At 52.5% G+C, this 17,332-nt stretch overlaps 1 protein-coding gene across 3 annotated transcripts in view; it reads right to left on the reverse strand.

Moving 5' to 3' along the window:
* Positions 1 to 10,360, reverse strand: part of RRBP1 (ribosome binding protein 1) — a 47,439-nt gene extending 37,079 nt beyond the window's left edge. For 2 of the 3 annotated variants that reach the window (XM_027976719.2, XM_027976718.2), the window contains exon 1: positions 10,149 to 10,360. The gene's annotated coding sequence lies outside the window, so the exon portion shown is untranslated. Of the gene's footprint in view, positions 1 to 3,665; positions 3,878 to 10,148 lie in introns of all 3 variants that reach the window. The other variant, XM_042230660.1, reaches the window with a different exon arrangement.
* Between the last annotated feature and the right edge of the window lie 6,972 nt (positions 10,361 to 17,332).

Genomic DNA, 17,332 nt, shown 5'->3' on the forward strand with positions numbered 1-17,332 from the left:
AGCGACTTTCACTTTTGGAGAAGGAAATGGCAACCCACTCCTGTACTCCTGTGTGGAAAACTCCATGGACGAAGGAGCCTGGTAGGCTACAGTCAATATGATTGCAAAGAGTCATACATGACTAAGCAACTTCACTTCCCTTATTAACTCCATCTAACATGAAATCTTCAGATCACCTCATCTTAAATTTTAAGGGTAACCTCTAATTCTTTTTTTTTAAACCAGAAAAACTAAGAGAAAAATTGGTAACTGAAAGATATATTCAGAAATAATATATTTCATGTTCTAAGAGGATGGAAATAACTGACTTCCTATTTTCAAGAAACAATGCTATTCATTTTAAAGAAAGCTAAAACACCAAAAATAGAAATGTACTCTATTCCAAGCCTTGGCTTATTCATTGGCCATTTCAGATTCAATTTCTTTGCCTAAGGAAAAAGAAATAAATAAATAAACCACTGACATGTTTTTGTGTTTCTCCAAAATAATAGTCTTTGGAAAAGTTAGGTACATAAATAGACCTAAATTTTCTTGCCTCATCAGTGAAGACCATACCCCACAAGGTAGGAATCAGGAACCCCGACTCCTCAAGACACACACGGTCCATTCAGACATGCAGAGTTCTTCCTGCAGCGGACACGGGGCTCCCAGGGAGTGGGATCAATGCTTTCCCACTGCGCTCAGTCTGACCCCAGCACATCCCTGATCCTGAGCATCTCTGAATGCAGGTTCTGTTAGGGGAAGCCCACTGACTGAAGCCGCCCACCCTGGCCAGGCCCTTCAGTAACCATTCGCATGAGTTGTTTTATGACAGGAGATCCTGGTAAGGAATATGGAACTAATAAGCCACCACCATCCAAAAGAGTTCGGGAAAGGTCAAAAGGAGACATCGCCTGTCCGTCCACTTGCCAGAATCCCTCTCGCTAGCATCCATCTTGGCTGAGTGAAGTGAGCACCACCAGGAAAGACTCGGAATTACAATGATTGGCCAAAGACCACCTGGAAACTAATCCCATCACCACAAAACCCAAGACTGTGAGCCTTGTGGCAGAGCTGTTCTCCTGGGTTCCCTTACCCTACTGCTCTCCACCCGGGTGCCCTTTCCCAATAAAATCTCTTGCTTTGTCAGCACATGTCTCCTCGGACAATTCTTTTCTGAGTGTCAGACAAGAGCCGGCTCTTGGGGCCCTGAAGGGGGGCCTCCCCCTTCCTACGACAGTTCCGCTAAACATCGGTCAGGTGGGAACCATTGATACCACATCGCAAAAGCACAGGTACCTTGGTGGAGGAAGAAAACGCATGCCATGCAGTCTTACTGGGGAAAGGTATTTTTCTTGGTTTTTCCATTCTTACACTATTGCAAACATTGCCTCTCTTAAGTTTCATTCTCTGTTGCTGGTGACACCGACAAGTAATTGATCTTTGTTCGGTGATTCTTGCCCACCCCCCCACCCCGGGGCAACCTTGCCTGTTTCTACTAACAGTGTAGATTAAAACATTTTTTCTATACATGTAAGCATATTGCCTGTAGATCCTGTTCCTTTCTTTCCCATCTTTCTATCTTCAGCTTCACTGTTCTTGAGTGTTGGCACAGGGCAGGACCGCCAACACTGTGCATGAGAGGAGTGTCAGCAAGCACCCCATTCTTTCTCATCTCAAAGTGAAATACCTGAGTGTCTTGCTGTTTAGTATGATGCTCAGTATAGAGCTCCTGAAGTCACCCCTTTCATCAGGTTCTTGGTTGTCTTCTTAGCTCAGTGTTGTTAAATTACATTTTCCTAGAAATTGACTTATGTTGCTAAAAGTTGTAAAACCATTGCCACGTTGGGATGAAAAAAGATGTCTAATACGTACAGTGCGGTGCAGCCTCCTCCCCTGGATCCTCCAGGTTCTAATAAACACTTAGGACACTGGTAGACTCTTATTGAGCACAAGTTGTTCATGAAAACCACTCATCTTTTCAATGTCACCACATCTGTAGTGAAGTCCCATTTGACACTCAATATTATTTTCCCTTTCCATGACCAATTTTGCTTGATACATGTCACCATGACTCATCTTTTTTAAAAATGAAGCTCTGGCTTTGTTGAACTCCTCTGCGAGCTTCTCCCACATTTACAGCGAGGGGCTTCCTTTCTGCTGGGACAGCATTTGCTTGTGGGCAGAAATGCCATGGACAGCGGAGCCTCGTAGGCTACAGTCCCGGGGGTTGCAGGAGTCAGACAAGACTTAGCAACTAAAACACCACCACTGGTAAAATCTGACCCTTCCACAAGCCTTTTGCAAAGGCTCATATTTGATGAAGAACTCGGCAGCCAAGGACTGCCACCTCTAGGACAGGGCGAGGGTGGCGGGAGAAGTGGTAACTCAGCCTCGCCTGGTTCCCTTCTACAGTCAGCCACTGTGGACTACAGTCCAGGCTCTACAACGCTGGCGGGGGTACAACAGAGGATCAGCGCTGGGGGGAGAAGTCCGCGCTGTCAGTCATCAAAGTCAGGGGCAAGACTACACTTTACAATGTAACTTATTATATATCGTAACAGAAGCCCCAAGTTGGAAACTACCTGAGTGCCCCTCCAGAGCGACACGTGGAGAACACAGAACACAGGGATGACCCACCACAGCCCCAGAGCACGGACAGACCTCACGTTCACATGCAATGTCAAGTGGAGACCCAAAGAGCAACACGCGTGTGAGTCCACTCCCCCCGAGTTCACCTGGGGTCGGAGGGACCCGCAAGCTAAAGGTCAGGAGGGCAGTGACCCTCCAGGAGGGGCAACCGCTGAGGGGCACCAGATGAACTGCTGGGGGATCACATTTCTTGGTCTGCTGGTTAAACAGGGTGCCACCCCCATGCACCTTTACTAAGCTGTAGACACAATGGTACATTTTGCGATATCTGTATTTTACTTTAGTAAAGAGTTTTACTTTAGTAAGGACTTTCTGGTAGCTCAGACAGTAAAGCGTCTGCCTACAGTACTGGAGACCCAGGTTCAATCCCTGGGTCGGAAAGATCTCCTGGAGAAGGAAACGGCAACCCACTCCAGTATTCTTGCCTAGAAAATCCCATGGACGGAGGAATCTGGTAGGCTACAGTCCACGGGGTTGCAAAGAATCGGACACGACTGAGTGACTTCAATTTAGTAAAGAGTTAATGCATATAAATATACGTATGCCAACTTGGTAGGAAAATAAGTCCAGGTGGCTCTGGAATGAGCATCTGTGATGCCTGGCGGGTCTGTACCGGCTCAGCCACTCCTATACCACTCAGGTTGCTCACATGCTCTGACCACGCGGCTCCCATGAGAGGGGAAGCGGAGACCAAGGTCCTGCGGGCGGGCACTTCCTGCCTTAACTCCCCACAGCCCACACTGTCCCTGGTGGCTTCTGACACCAGGCTGTTCAGAGCAAGGCTTGGGGTTTCCAACCTAAGAGGGAAGAAGTGGCTGGGCCTGGCCATGGGTACTGCTGCCCCGTCCACGCCCGACATGTTGCTGAGACTGCCGGTTCGGCGTTGGTCACCCAGTGACTCTCCTGTACTGACTCCCTCCCCCGATCACTGTGGTTACTACAAAATTCCCCACAGGATTATCTTTCTTTCTTATGACTACAACTGGTCTAGAATTCCCAGGAAATGAAAACATACTCAACAGAAACAAAGTTACCTTTAATTCCTATGCAGGGTGAGTCTTAATTAAAAAGGAAATCGGTTTTGCCACAGTTGAGTTGACCCTTTTAACCACTGAATGAAAAGTGCCAGGAAAAGGTACCACCTGGGCTGAGGGCCAGAACCTGATCTCTCACGTTCTTCCTGAAATGACTGGGCCAGTTCCTCCCATCAGAAGGGGTTGGAGTGTAGGATCGAGTGTTCCTCTGCCTAAAAGCAAAGGCAGGAAGAGACGAGGGCTGTGGACTCAGCCTGGAAGGGGCTACGACCAGCCAGACCCCCTGCTCAAGCACCCCCCTCTCAGCTCCCATGCCCCTACCTCAAGGACGCACGGTCGGGGAGGCAGGAGGTTAGCCTCATCAAGCCCTCTTGCTCCTCGGCCCCACAGAGTCTGGCTAAAAGGAGCAGGGATGGAATGCCAGTTACCTTCCTGCCACTAAGGAACGCTCTTGCTCACAAAGCACCAAATCCACCTCTTTTCGGAGGCAGCACATTGTTCAAACCAAAGAGAGTGTTTTGGCTCCTGGTAAGGGCGCGTCACCAATATGCTCAGCTGCCCCAGGAGCCAGTCTAACTCCTCAGCTTGGCCGGGAGGTAAGGATGCTCATGGCAAATTCTCCTCCCAGAACAGGCCGGTCCAGCGAGGCCCCACGTGGGTGACAAACAGCAGAGAACAGGTGGCACCGAGGCCAATCTAACAGCCTGCGGGCGAGGGTGCTGAGGGGAGAACAGATGCCCGAGCCCACTGCCGAGGGTCACTCCAGAGCCCTGGGCTCTGCTGACCAGAGGACAACCCACATGCGGCAGCGTGGCCACAAGGAACTATCAGCTCCCAGCGGGAGCCAGGCTGAAGGGAACCCCACCATCCCTTGGCTTTGGAATTTTATTTTTCACACTCGAGGAATCCAGGCTACTTGAGACAGAATCATAATACACTCACAAAACTCGCGCACTAGAAAATCACCTCTCCATTAGCCCGGCAGGACAGGCATCTACCGTGCGCTGCTGTTCTAGGCGCCAGGGCTGCCTGGGGAAACCGAGCAGACACATCCCTGCACTGGGAGAGCTTATGCTCCGGGGATAGAAGTGACAAAGTCAGTCACACACGCAACACATCGGGTGGTGATTGTGCAGAGAAGGGGGACGGCTCATGGGGCTGTCACTGCACAGACCTGAGGACAGTAGGTGGAGTGGCCATGTGGCCGTCTGGGAACCAGTTCCCCTGGGAGAACCACAGTGCATGCAAAGGCCCGGTGGCCAGAGCACGCCCAGGAAACAAGAGGGCAGTGGTGTGACCTGAGCGGAGCGGAGGGTGGGGCCAGCAGTGAAGCAGAGGGAAGGCGGGGCTTTGGAGCGTCTTAATGCAGGGTGGCACGACCTGCCCTGGGAACAGACCAGCAGGCGAGGGTGAGGACAGAGAAGGAAGACCACCCAGAGCCAGTGAAATACACCAGGGGATGAGGGTTCCACACCCAGCCAGCCTGGGGGGATGGGGTGAGTGGACGGAGCTGGTAGGTTTGCCAGCATGAAGGATACACATATGAGAAAGCACGGAGTGAAGGATAAACCAAGGTGTGTGGCCTGGAAGATGAAGCCACCTGGCCCAGTTTCATTTTACATGAGGAGGAAACTGAAGCCCCGGGAAGGCAAAGTCATGTCCAAGGTCATACCACTTACTCTGGGGATTAGAGTGGTAAGCTGCAGCTCGGGGGAGACCCTGGTGGACTACTCAGGTCACAGGCAGATGAGTAGCTCTCAGAGGTGGGGGGCAGACAGTGCCCCCAGGGACCCAAGCAAGGTATAGTGAGGGGTGGGGGCTGGGAAGAGAGCACAGGCCCTGCTCAGGGAGGCGACTGCAGTCCACGGCTGCCACCAAGAAACAGATCCAGTGGGCCCGGAAATCCCCATTGTCCCCAAGAAAGCTTCAAAATCTAGATTTTTAACAACAGCTTCTCCAATTTTAAAAGGTGGCTCAGTGGTTTAGCAACATGGGGCTGGACAAACCTCATGCGCTGGCCAAGTGCCCTCCATGCAGGTGTGGCCCCAGCCAGGAACCAGCCTCAAGTCAGCCCAAAACACACCTGGTTCACTCACACCTCAGCCAGGGTCAGGGCACAATATTAAAGCCCTGAGTCTAAGATGGGGTTTTATTCCAACTTTGAGGCCAGTAGACGATGTTCACGATCACAATAGCTAGCTGATCACTTCCAGCATGGCCTCTCCGACCAACACGAAGGCAGCTACCAACACGAAGGCAGCTGCCAGTCACTCTGGGATCTATCTCTGTTAACTGGGTTGATGCTGCTCTACGTGCAGTACTGACATGAGGCCACTAACTCAGAAAAATTCTCTCCAAATACTAACCAATGATCCTTTCGAAGTCACATGGAATATAACAAAGTGCTGCCAATAGCCAGGGCACACCTGATGCCAGCCAAGCATCAGGACACTGGACCAGGCAGGGTTCGGAGACCGACTGCTAGTGCAGCCTTGCTAAAATAATCCAACGTAGAAATTGCAAAACCTTCTTTATAAATTACAGTTGCTCTGAGTTGCTGAGCGAGTGGGAGAGACACATCACCCATGGCACTTAAAGGAAACAGGCCATATGTGCCTGGCCTTTGGCCATGGGAGTCAGCCTGCCAGTCTCAGGAAACTCACTTGAACTTTTGAGCCTAAGGAAACAGCCTCCAAGAAGTCCCCAGGTTAATTTTCGGTAATGTCAAATGGCACTGAACTCTTGCCCAGGTTCTCTGACTTAGAATGAAATATTTACTTTCCCATATGCTTTCTGCCCAATATCTATTTTCCATGTCTGTTACACTGGGCCATTTTGATGGTGCTGCTTTTAGGCAGGAATCTCTCCAGAGCAGGACCCTGCTTCCTGCTTCTTGCACCCTAGTCAGTCCAAAAGTACTTTCTAAGGTGACATGTCAGTAGATGGACATGCATGAACTGCCATTAGTCAACTGTTCCTGACCTACAGAATGGGCACTTCACAGGGTTCAACACAACACTGTCTCTAAATGATCAGGAAAAACAGAGGCATCAATGTTCGGGGGGAGAAGGCACTGGCACCCCACTCCAGTACTCTTGCCTGGAAAATCCCATGGATGGAGGAGCCTGGTAGGCTGCAGTCCATGGTGTCGCGAAGAGTCAGACACAACTGAACGACTTCACTTGAATTTTTCACTTTCATGCATTGGAGAAGGAAATGGCAACCCACTCCAGTAGTCTTGCCTGGAGAATCCCAAGGACAGAGGAGCCTGGTGGGCTGCCGTCTAGGGGGTTGCACAGAGTCGGACACGATTGACATGACTTAGCAGCAGCAGCAATGTTCAGGGAACACCAGCCACCTTCAGACCAGTGCTGTTCAGGACTCCCTGTGGCAGAGGAACGGATTGAAATCTGCGCTGACCATGTGGCACTGGGCACTGGGCACTGAAATGTGGCTTTGTGACTAAGAAATGAACCTCCGTTTAATTAAAGTTTGAATACTTCTGTGTGGCTACCCTACTAGACAGTTGTAGACAGGAGCTTTTGCAGACACGTGTGAGATTCACTCGTCTGCAGGGTATGAAGGCCCAGCACACAGGAGATGGTGAAGAAAGATGTGAGATGAAAGCATGGTCTTCACACTCACTGCCATGCTTCACACTGACTCCCCACCTTCCTTCCACTGAAACTCTTCATGTCCAGATCGAGGTGCTCCCTTGGAGTGTGGAATTACAAGGCCTGTTGGTGAACATTCAGAAGGCTGTGCCCACATCACCCAGCAGCTGAGCAGCAGGAACTAGCCTAATGACTGCCTGACCTGCTGGGCCTCCACATTCTCACCCACTGGATGGACGCCCAAGATGGAGATCAAAGTTGTGAATCCATTTCTAAACAGTAAACCTTAAAAATCAAGTTGGGCTGAGCTTCAGTTGTCCAGTGAGACAGCTGGAAAAAATGCACCAGGTTGCTGGTCTGCCTCATTTCATCCACATTTATTCTGTTATGTTCAAAGTGTTAGTTGCTCAGTTGTGTCCTACTCTTTGTGACCCCATGGACTGTATAGACCAGCAGGCTCCTCTGTCCATGGGATTTTCCAGGCAAGGATACTGGACTGGGTTGCTGTGTCCTCCCAGCTACTAAATAAACCAGTATTCCAATCATCAAATTGTTTGCATTCAACCACTTACATGGAATTTGGTGCTGTATCATCACTATAGCCTATTGACCTAGGGCTCCCTTTAGCAAAGAGCATAATTGCTCAAATGTGACTCAGTGATTCAGGATTTATTTAAAACTCTCCCATCACCAAAAAATACTCATGCACCAAGATACCAGTCTAATCCCTTACTCTCTGTAGAGATGTTCAAAGGCACACTCCTAACTCTGAAAGGAAAGAGTTCTGTCACAGCACGGTACCTCCGGCTCTGCACACAGGACACAGTTTCTAGTCCCAGAAACACCCTTCTCATCCCCCTCTCTGGTCCTCCCCCCAACCCAATCTCAACTGGCCCAGAAACCCTGCATGGCTCCACCATCTGCCTCCAGCTTTCCTCCTTCACTTAAATAGAGAGGGATGTGGCATGTTTAGGACCTTAGAACTGGAAGCTTCTTCCTGGAAGGAACACGAACTGGCTGGCTGTGGCAGGGCTGACCTCTGGAGAGTTCACAAAGGAGTGGAGACGTCACCAGGACTTCCTGGTGTCGCGTTAAATGGAAGTCAGGACGACCCAGCACAAAGCACAGCATCAGGGGACGCAAGGTGCTCCCCAGCCACGTAGGTCGTGAGTAAAGCACACAGCTGCCCTTCTGGAAAGGCTAGACCAAAGACTTGAGTCTGTGGGGACATTCACCAGTCAAAAAGCTCTGTTAAGCTCTCTGGCTGTCCCCAACTCCAGAAAATGCCCAGACAGTTTCAGCACACCAGGCAAAACCTGGGAGGTTCCCAAGAGCCTGCAAAGTTTCATTTCCTTGGTGCTTCCTAGGCTGATGACCTCCGACCTCCAGGAGTTATTGCCAAACTGCCTTCGTTTGCACAAGGTCCCCGTATGTCACAGCACCTACCAGGAGCCTGACTGACCCCATTGTGAGTGGGTGGTTCTATCTCCAGGCCACAGATAAGGAAATCCGAGTTCAGAGAGGTTGAGAACCCTGAGCAAAGGGTCTGTGGCGTGGCACGGGGTGGGACCCAGATTCTGGGACGTGGCAAGGCTGCGTCTGCAGCGGGCTGGTTTGAGGCAAAACCAGACCCCACCTCCCTCCCGGCCTCTGAACACTCTAGAAACTCATGCAACAGTAACCTCTCACACCTGTGGCCCACTCCCACGCGTGCTGGGTCTCCACGGCTTCTCTCTTCAGCAACCCCTCTTTCCGACGTGGACCCGCACCCCGAAGTTTAAACAGCCTGGCCGACTCTCCACCATGCGGGCTTGCGGAAGCCAACCCCTTGACCATGATACCACCCAAGCTACCGATTTTTATCTGCCATCGGGGGAGGGCTCCCCGAGGCTTCCCAGATGCTGCACTGGAAAGCACGGACCGCAGCCCGCCCTCCCCAGCCCAGAGCGAGGCTGGGTGCCCCGGGCAGGAGCCAGACCGGGTGCCAGCGCCGGGCGGCCGCGCCAGGGATGCCGCTTCCTCTGGGCCTGGCACTGCCGGCCCATTCATCGTCCCCGGCCGGGCGCCCTCGCGCCGGGTCCGCGCGGCCAGCCGGGAAAACGGCGCTCCCCGGCCCCGCCGCCAGGGGGAGCAGGGAGTCGCCTGCCACCCCTCCGGGAAGTTGCCACCGCGGCCCACCGGGCGTCTGGCCCTGGACGGTCCAGGTCCCCGCACGGCGGGCCACCCCCACCTCCGCGGCCCCGCGCCCGCCCCGCCCCGTCGGCGCCGATCGGCCCAGCGGAGTCGGGGCCGCAGCCCGAAGTGGGAGCGCTCAGCCCCGGCCCCCATTCAATCCCGCCCCCTCTCCCCGCCGGCCTCCGCCGCCTTCCGCCCCCCCACCCCCAGCCCGGACTCCAGCCCGGCAACGTCATCCGGCCGCTTCCCAAAGCTTAACCCCTTCCTCTGCCAGCTGCGCGCCGCCCCGCCCCGCCGCCAACTTTCTTCGCCCAACTTCGGAGCTCGCGGGCCGGCCCGACGGCCAGGCAGAGACGAAGGGAAGGAGGGAGCGGCGGCCACGTCGCGCCGCGGGGCCGCGGCCGGTCCCGCCGACGGCGAGGACGTGGGGTTCACACAGCGGGCGCGCTCGGCCGACGCCCCCCCGCATGGGGTTCGGGCCCGGCACACGCCACCCCCCACCCCGGGGCCCACCGGGACCCCCCCTCGCCCAGGTCCGCGACCGCGGCGACGGCGGGCGGCACCGCCGCCGGGGGAGGGGCCGCCAAGGAGACGTGTCACTCCCGGCGCGGCCCGGCCCGGCCCGGCCCCGGCGCCCCGACGGCCCAGCCCGCGCGCCGCCGCCGCTGCTGCAGGGCCCGGCCAAGTTTCTTACCTGCAGCCGGAGACGCGGGAGGGAGAGCGAGAGGGCAGGAGCCGCCGCCGCCGCCGCGGAAGCGGGAGAGAGAGGAGCCGGCCAAACCTCTGCCGAGAAGCCGCCCCCTAAGCAGCAGCAGGCGCCTCGATCCCGACGCTGCCCGCCCCGTCCGCCGTCCGCTCCGGCCGCTCGCTGGCTGCGTGCGCGCGTGTGGAGTCGTGGCACTTTCTGCCTCGGAGCTGGCGAACGGCCCCCTCCGCAGGGATCGCCGCCTCCTGCCTTCCCCACCCGGGCCAGCCATTCATCGAGCCGCCTTTCCCCATTGGCTCGCACCCCGCCACTCCGTCGGCCGTTGGCCAGTCAGAGCGCCGGCGGCCGAGCCGCGGCGGCGCCCATTGGGCTAGGAGGCGGGCCTCCGCCTCGGCCAATGGGAGAGGGGAGGAGCTGCGGGGCGCCGCGGGGGCGGGGCCGGGGTAGGGGGCGGGGCGGGGGCGGGGCCGCGTGGTGCGGCGCTCGGCCCTGCGCGGGGCCGGGGCGAGGCGGGGCCGGGACGCTCGGCCACGCGCAAGGGAGGGGGGCCCGGCCGGCCCCGCCCACCCCGGGCGCGGGCCCCGCGCGCGGGCGCCGACACGGGCCAGGCTCTGGGCCGGCGGGGCCATGGAGGTTCGAATCCAGGCGGCGCTCCGCCCGCGCCCCTGGCCCGCTCCGGGCTGATGTGGCGGTGGGTGTCACCCTGAGCAGATGGTTGCGCAACACGGGAACCGTAGGGAGAAATGCTTCGTCTAAAAACCAGCTAACTTACCCCCGCAGCAGCGCCCCCTCCGGGCGCTGGATGAGAGGACAAGCCCTGCCGGCGGTCAGTCCCGAGAGGGCTCGTCCCTATGTTCATTGCAATTGGCCCCAGAAAGAATTTTCTCGAGTAAATGGAGGATCGAGGGCGGAAAGTCCAGACCACGCGCAGAGAAATGGAGGGCGGGCCTCATTTGCACCCATTTTCAGAGTGGTTACATCGAGGCACAGTCCAGACCTCAGCTGGCAGCAAGGCCGCAATTGCAGTTCTCTTTATGACTGCAAGGAGATCCAACCAGTTCATCCTAAAGGAAAGCAGTCCTGAATATTCATTGGAAGGACTGATACTGAAGCTGAAACTCCAGTCCTTGGCCATCTGATGTGAAGAACTGACTCATTAGAAAAGACCCTGATGCTGGGAAAGATTGAAGGCAGGAGGAGAAGGGCACGACAGACGAGATGGTTGGATGGCATCACCGACTCGATGGACATGAGTTTGAGCAAACTCCGGGAGTTGGTGCTGGACAGGGAAGCTTGGCGTGCTGCAGTCCATGGGGTCGCAAAGTCGGACACAACTGAGCGACTGAACTGAACTTAACGACGTTTACGCCCGAGCTATGGGGAGGAGAGAGGTCTGAGCCAAATAAACTCGCCCACTTCCCAGAAAACTGAGCAAACCGGCTTCCTTTTGGGACTTCCTCCCTGACCCCCATCCCAGCCCCACCCCCACCCCACTCCCAGCCCCATATAAGCCAAAACACTCTCTTCATACCAAATTAATCTTTCAATTAAGATAATTTTAGGCCTGGTGTTTAACCATGATATCAGGGCCGCTTAAAAGCTAACTCTTTAAACTTGGGCCAAAGCCAGTTTCTTTGAAATTAAGGTTTCTGAGAGGCCAAGGTCTGCTGCAGGCTGTTCTGCCCCTCACTGCTTCCCCTGCCTTCCCCACCCCGCATACTCTTCACAATATCTGTTTCTTGGACAGTTTCACATACTCCCTCCCCCTTTGTCACTGGTACTGTACCCGTTGTTAGAAAGATGTGCAAAGGTAAGCCATCAGAGAATAAAGAGGGATTGGGTTGAAGTTAAACCGTTCATTCCTATTTTTAATCTCAGCAGTTCCCTAGCATATTAATGATTAATCAAGGGGAATTAACCTGGATTAGCTTTGGACAGTCAGTCTTTTTTCCAGTGGTGAACTCCGCTCTACATAAAAGTCAAAAATTCCAGTTTCCTGCTGTTGTATGTTACCAGATAGTTCTAGTTGACCATGGGTAAACCAGTTAAGCTCTCTGAACATGGGTGTATCTTTTAAGACAATCACTATCCCCTCTGGGTTTTGGAGGTTCATTCTTCCATTCTTCTGTTCATTCATTCATTCATTGGTGTTTATTGAGTGCCTGGAATTCATTACCAGGCTGGCAAACAGCCAGGAGTGATACACAGACCCAGTAAAGACCCCATTACCCTGGGAAGCCTTGCTGTGGGCAGAGATCTCCTTCTTAAGACTCATTCATCCTGTTTAGATTTTCCCAGAAGCAGATCCTGACTGGGAGGGTTTGGATGCAAAGGAGTCACCTGGGAGATGATCCCAGGAAACACTAGTAGGGACAGCAGGATGGGAAGGGCTGATGAAGAGTGCAGTGTCAAGCAAGTGACCTCTGCAGGCAAGCAGGGCTCAGCTGGGCACATGGGTGCCATGTGGAACTCGCCCAGGGGTATCCCATCTACAGGGTGGGACTCCCATCAGTCCTTGTGGGTAGAGGGCTTCTTCTGGAGGGACTTTAACTCACCCAGAGTTAAAGCCAGAGACAGCCTTTCAGCAGAGAGAAGCAGCTGTTTGCAGCAAGAAGCCCTTGGCAGAGTCTGAGTGCCTGGGGCATCTGGGGTCCAGACGAGCGTCTTCTACTAGCTGTGACCCCAAGGCTGACACAGCGCCTGCACAGAGGAGGGGCTCCATAAGTGCATGTTCCATAAACGTTGTTAAATGAACCACAGGGTTACAAAGTCCTTGCGAGTCAAGGGTATTTACAAATAAAAGAGCTTTCTGTCTGCTCCCTCCTGTGATTGACGCCTGGTTTGGCCCCAGTGCAACATATGGTTTAGCATGGACGAGTGGCCCGGCCTTTGCCTTCTCCTTTCTTCGGTCCCTGCCCCTTGTCCAACCTCCATAAGGAGGTCACCCCCAACCTCCAATGCACCCCTCGTCCAGCCTGACCTTCCTTCACAGCCACTGTTGTGCCCATGGACCTAGCCTCAGCCTGGTCCCGCCTCCGCAGTACATCTCAGCCCAGTGCTCGCCCCAGGCATGTCTGTGGAAAAACAGGAACTGAGCCAGGACTTGATGGACGGGGGTGCTTGTGAGGGAGCCAGGGGCTTCCCCAGGCTCAGAAGGCCCTGCAGCAAACCCAGAACTATCAAGTCGTTCCGATTGCACAGCACAGCCTCCAGGGTCTGTCTGCTCAGGGCAAGCACCAGGCCAGAGCTCAGGAATCAGGTCCCTGCTACCCCCTAGGATGACAGTCCAGTGAGGGGCTGTCACGTGCAAGCAAGTCAGAGAGATGTCAAGGTGCACTCAGGCAGAGGAGAGCAGAGGGTGACAGCGGTAGCTTGAAAGAGAACGGAAAGCCAGCCTGACCAGAAGGTGGGAAAACAGGACAGAGGCCTGTGATCTAGCCTGGCACAGTGCACGATGGGTCTTGTGAGCTGTGGTGTTTTGCCAAAGCCTGGAGGGTGAAGGAGAGGGTCAAGAGAGATGCGTCTCAAAAGGGAGCATCACAGGCCCAAGGGACCCGTTTAGAGCTCATTCAAACATGCTGCACCTTGGAGATAGTGACAGTTATGCCATCAAATTATGAGCTCCTGAAGAGGGTGAATTTGGTTTGTAAGCAAATTATTCTGCCATCAGCCTAACTCTAGGGAAAAAAAAAAAAAAAAGTCCTTTTGGATCTTAGTTGTATATTAAAAACAAACATTCTTATTAGGAAAAACTAAACATACAAGAATAATAACCTTGTACAGCCCATTAACTCACCACAGGGCTTTGCTTTCTAACTTGCAAGGAATTATTTTTTTACGAGTAGGCAGAAAGAGAAGAAGATACCTTACAGTGTAAAAAAAGGTTTTTACTTTATCAACAACTATAAAAGGGTGATAAATGACAAACAGAAGGAAAATGTCATGTAAAAAATAAAAAAAAATGCGGCAGAGCACGGTCTCTAAGGGCATTCGGGCTTCAGGAGTTGCCATTTCTGGGCTCTAGAACACAGGCTCGATAGCTGTGGCACCTGGGCTTTGTTGCTCTGCAGCACGTGGGATCTTTCTAGACCAGGGATGAACCCTTACTGCCTGCATTGGCAGGCAGATTGTTAACTAATGGACCACCAGGGAAGTCTCCAGGTTCCTTATTAGAGCTCACATGTCTATGGGTCAGCTGAGGCTTGGCTGATCTTGGCTGGTTCCTGTGTAGGGTGGGCTGTGGGGAGCGGTACACCTCTTGTCTGGGTTTGATTGGAGCATCTCAGATGCTGCTTCACTTGGCTCACTCCTTTTTTGGGATATCAGAGGCTAGAGGGGGGTTCACTTCTCATGGTGATGCTGAGAAAGAGAAAAGGAAAATAAGCAGGAGTACACAAGGTCCCTGGAAGGCTGAGAGCTGTTTTGTTTTCTACCTCATTCTGTTGATCAAAGCATCTCACGTGGACAAACCCAGGTTCAAGGGAGGAATAAACACGAACAGGGTGAAGAAAAGGTGCCACTGGTGCAACCTACCACTGAGACCAAGAAACACGAGGAAAAGGTGAATCAGGAGAGGGAGGGGTTGCAGAAGAGAGAGTTTTAAAAAGTGAAGAATGGTTAATGCAGCCTGGAGATTCAGCAAGATGAAGGCTGAAGTGTGTATCAAACATGGCAACTCAGGAATCATGAGGGACCTTCACAAAACAGCTTTAGAGGAAGGGGCAGGTGAAAAGGTGGCCGCCAAACTGTGGGGGCTGAGAAACGAAACGGGGGATGAAACATGATCCATTCATCCAACAGATGAATTCAACGCGGTACCTATTACATGTCAGTCCTGTTCAAGGTGCTGGGGAGACAGCCTAGAATACAGCAAAGGGTTCTTTTCATGGAGTCCACATTCTAGTAGGAAAAGAAAAAGACAACTGATAAATAAGCAAGGTGAACCAAGATGGTGCCAAGGGCTGCAAGGAAGGAGAGGGGGCTCATGTAGTAGAGGGGTGGGCCTTTGGGGGTGGGGGTGCCGAGGATGCAAGAGGCTGGTCAGAAAAAATGCTTCTGGGGAGGTGATGGTTGAGTTGAGAAGAAGCTGATCTTATGTAAAGAAGGAAGAATAAGTGAAAAAAGCCAGTTCTGTGCCCTGAAACAGGAGCTTGGCAGCTGTTTCAGGGGACAAAAAGAAGGCTGTGTGGGGACTTCCCTGGTGGTCCAGAGGCTGAGATTCTGTGCTCCCAATACAGGGGGCCTGGGTTCAGTCACTGGTTAGGGAACTAGATCCCACGTGCTACAACTAAGACCCAGTGCAGCCAGATACATACATACATACATTTATTTAAGGCTGTGTGACTGAAGCTCAAGGAGGAAGGGAGAGGAAGGCAAAGGCCAGGAGGCAGAAAGGTGCTAGATAGGATAAGGGGCCTCAGGATCCATCCAGCCAGGGGGAGTGGGAACCTGGAGCAAAAGAGTAAGGTCATCTGATCTGCATATTAAAAGGGATTTTCCTCGAAGTCCTGGAGGTTAAGACCCCACTTCCAATGCAGGGGGGTGCTGGTTCCATCCCTGGTTGGGGAGCTAGGGTCCCATGTGCCTCTCGACCAAAAGCCAAAATATAAAACAGAAGCAGCCATACCATAACAAATTCAATAAAGACTTTTTTAAAGGTCCACATTAAAAAAAAAAAAAAAAACACTCTAAAAAAACAAAAAGATCTACTTTATCCATGGAGGGCAGAATTGTTAGGATGTGTGATAGAGGATTCAAGAACCAGTTTGAAGGCTTTTGTAAGATTCCAGGCAAGATACGGTTGATGTGCTGGTAAATATTTAACAGTTGGCAATGGGAGGTGGGGGGTAGGGGAACATTCCTAATTTGTAGCATTTGGCAGTTTCTGGGGTGTGAATACTCCCATCAGATAATCTCATAAATCATCTTAAATGCAGTCAAATAATTAGGATATGATGAGGATGAGTATCTATTACTTTTTAAAATATAATATATGCCATTGTAAGTTTATATGATAAAAATGTTTAATAGTGACTGTATTTAATGAACTGCTTTAAAAATTCCTGAAAATGCAACAATCAGCTCTTACAAGGCAGCTGACTCCTTCACACCACTGAATATGACAGTAACCTGGGGACTTCCCTGGAGATCCAGTGGTTAAGCCTTCACCTGCCAATGCAGGGGGTGCTGGTTTGATCCCCTGGTAGGGGAGTTAAGATTCCCACATGCCTCCTGCGCCCCCCCACAAAAGAAACATAACAGAAACAACAGCAAAATTGTAACAAATTCAGTAAAGACTTGAAAAATGGTCCACATCAAAAAATCTGAAAAAGAAGAGTCACCTGGACTGGAATGGAGGGTATGTGTGTGTGTGTGTGTAAGACAGACTCAACAAGATTTGAAAATGTCAGAAAACGAAATATGGCACGTGCTTATGGTGACATTTCAACACACGTCTCACACCCTCTCTGGACAGTGGACTTGTTGGAGGCAATAGCTTGTTCTGATGGATCCTTGTGTGCCCTGAACCCCTAACCCAATGCCTTGATTCTAGTTTAAAAAAAAAAACACCTTAGGTTGGCTTTCCTCTAAAGAAGACCTTAAGAAGATGTGAGTGAAAGCATTTTATGTGGAAGGTGATCCCAGGAATCACTAGGAAGGGTATGGAGAAGTGAGCTGGTGAAGGAAGACAGCCAGTAAACGGTGTGTCACCAGCAAGTTTCCACCATGGGCAGCTGAAGCTTAATCCTGCTGAAGAGCCCTGGGAGACAGGGAGCTTTATGCCTCAGAGGTACCCAATCTGAGAACTGAGGAAGCCAGAATACTTATTCACCAGCTCCCAGCCTTCGCTGGTTGAAGACTGCTCCTGGCGTTTCCAGCCCATGCCCCTAGAGAAAAGCCCGAGAGAGGTTGCTGGCGTCTGCAATCAGAGGCTGTGAATATGCAAAGGAGTGGCAGAAGAGAGGTGAACAGCACACCAACTGAGTTGATCCAAAACTGATAAATGTTTCTTGAATAAACAAATGCATGTAGGGCCCTATGAGCTCCTTTAAACACGAATTTAGGATTTAAAGGTTTTGAAACAGTAACACTCCACAGTCAGCACATTTATCTTATAGTTTTGCAAAATCTCGAGCGGGGGACCTACAACATCCCAGACGATTTAAATTCTG

The sequence above is a fragment of the Ovis aries genome, chromosome 13 (assembly GCF_016772045.2).
Source record: "Ovis aries strain OAR_USU_Benz2616 breed Rambouillet chromosome 13, ARS-UI_Ramb_v3.0, whole genome shotgun sequence".
Taxonomy (NCBI): domain Eukaryota; kingdom Metazoa; phylum Chordata; class Mammalia; order Artiodactyla; family Bovidae; genus Ovis; species Ovis aries.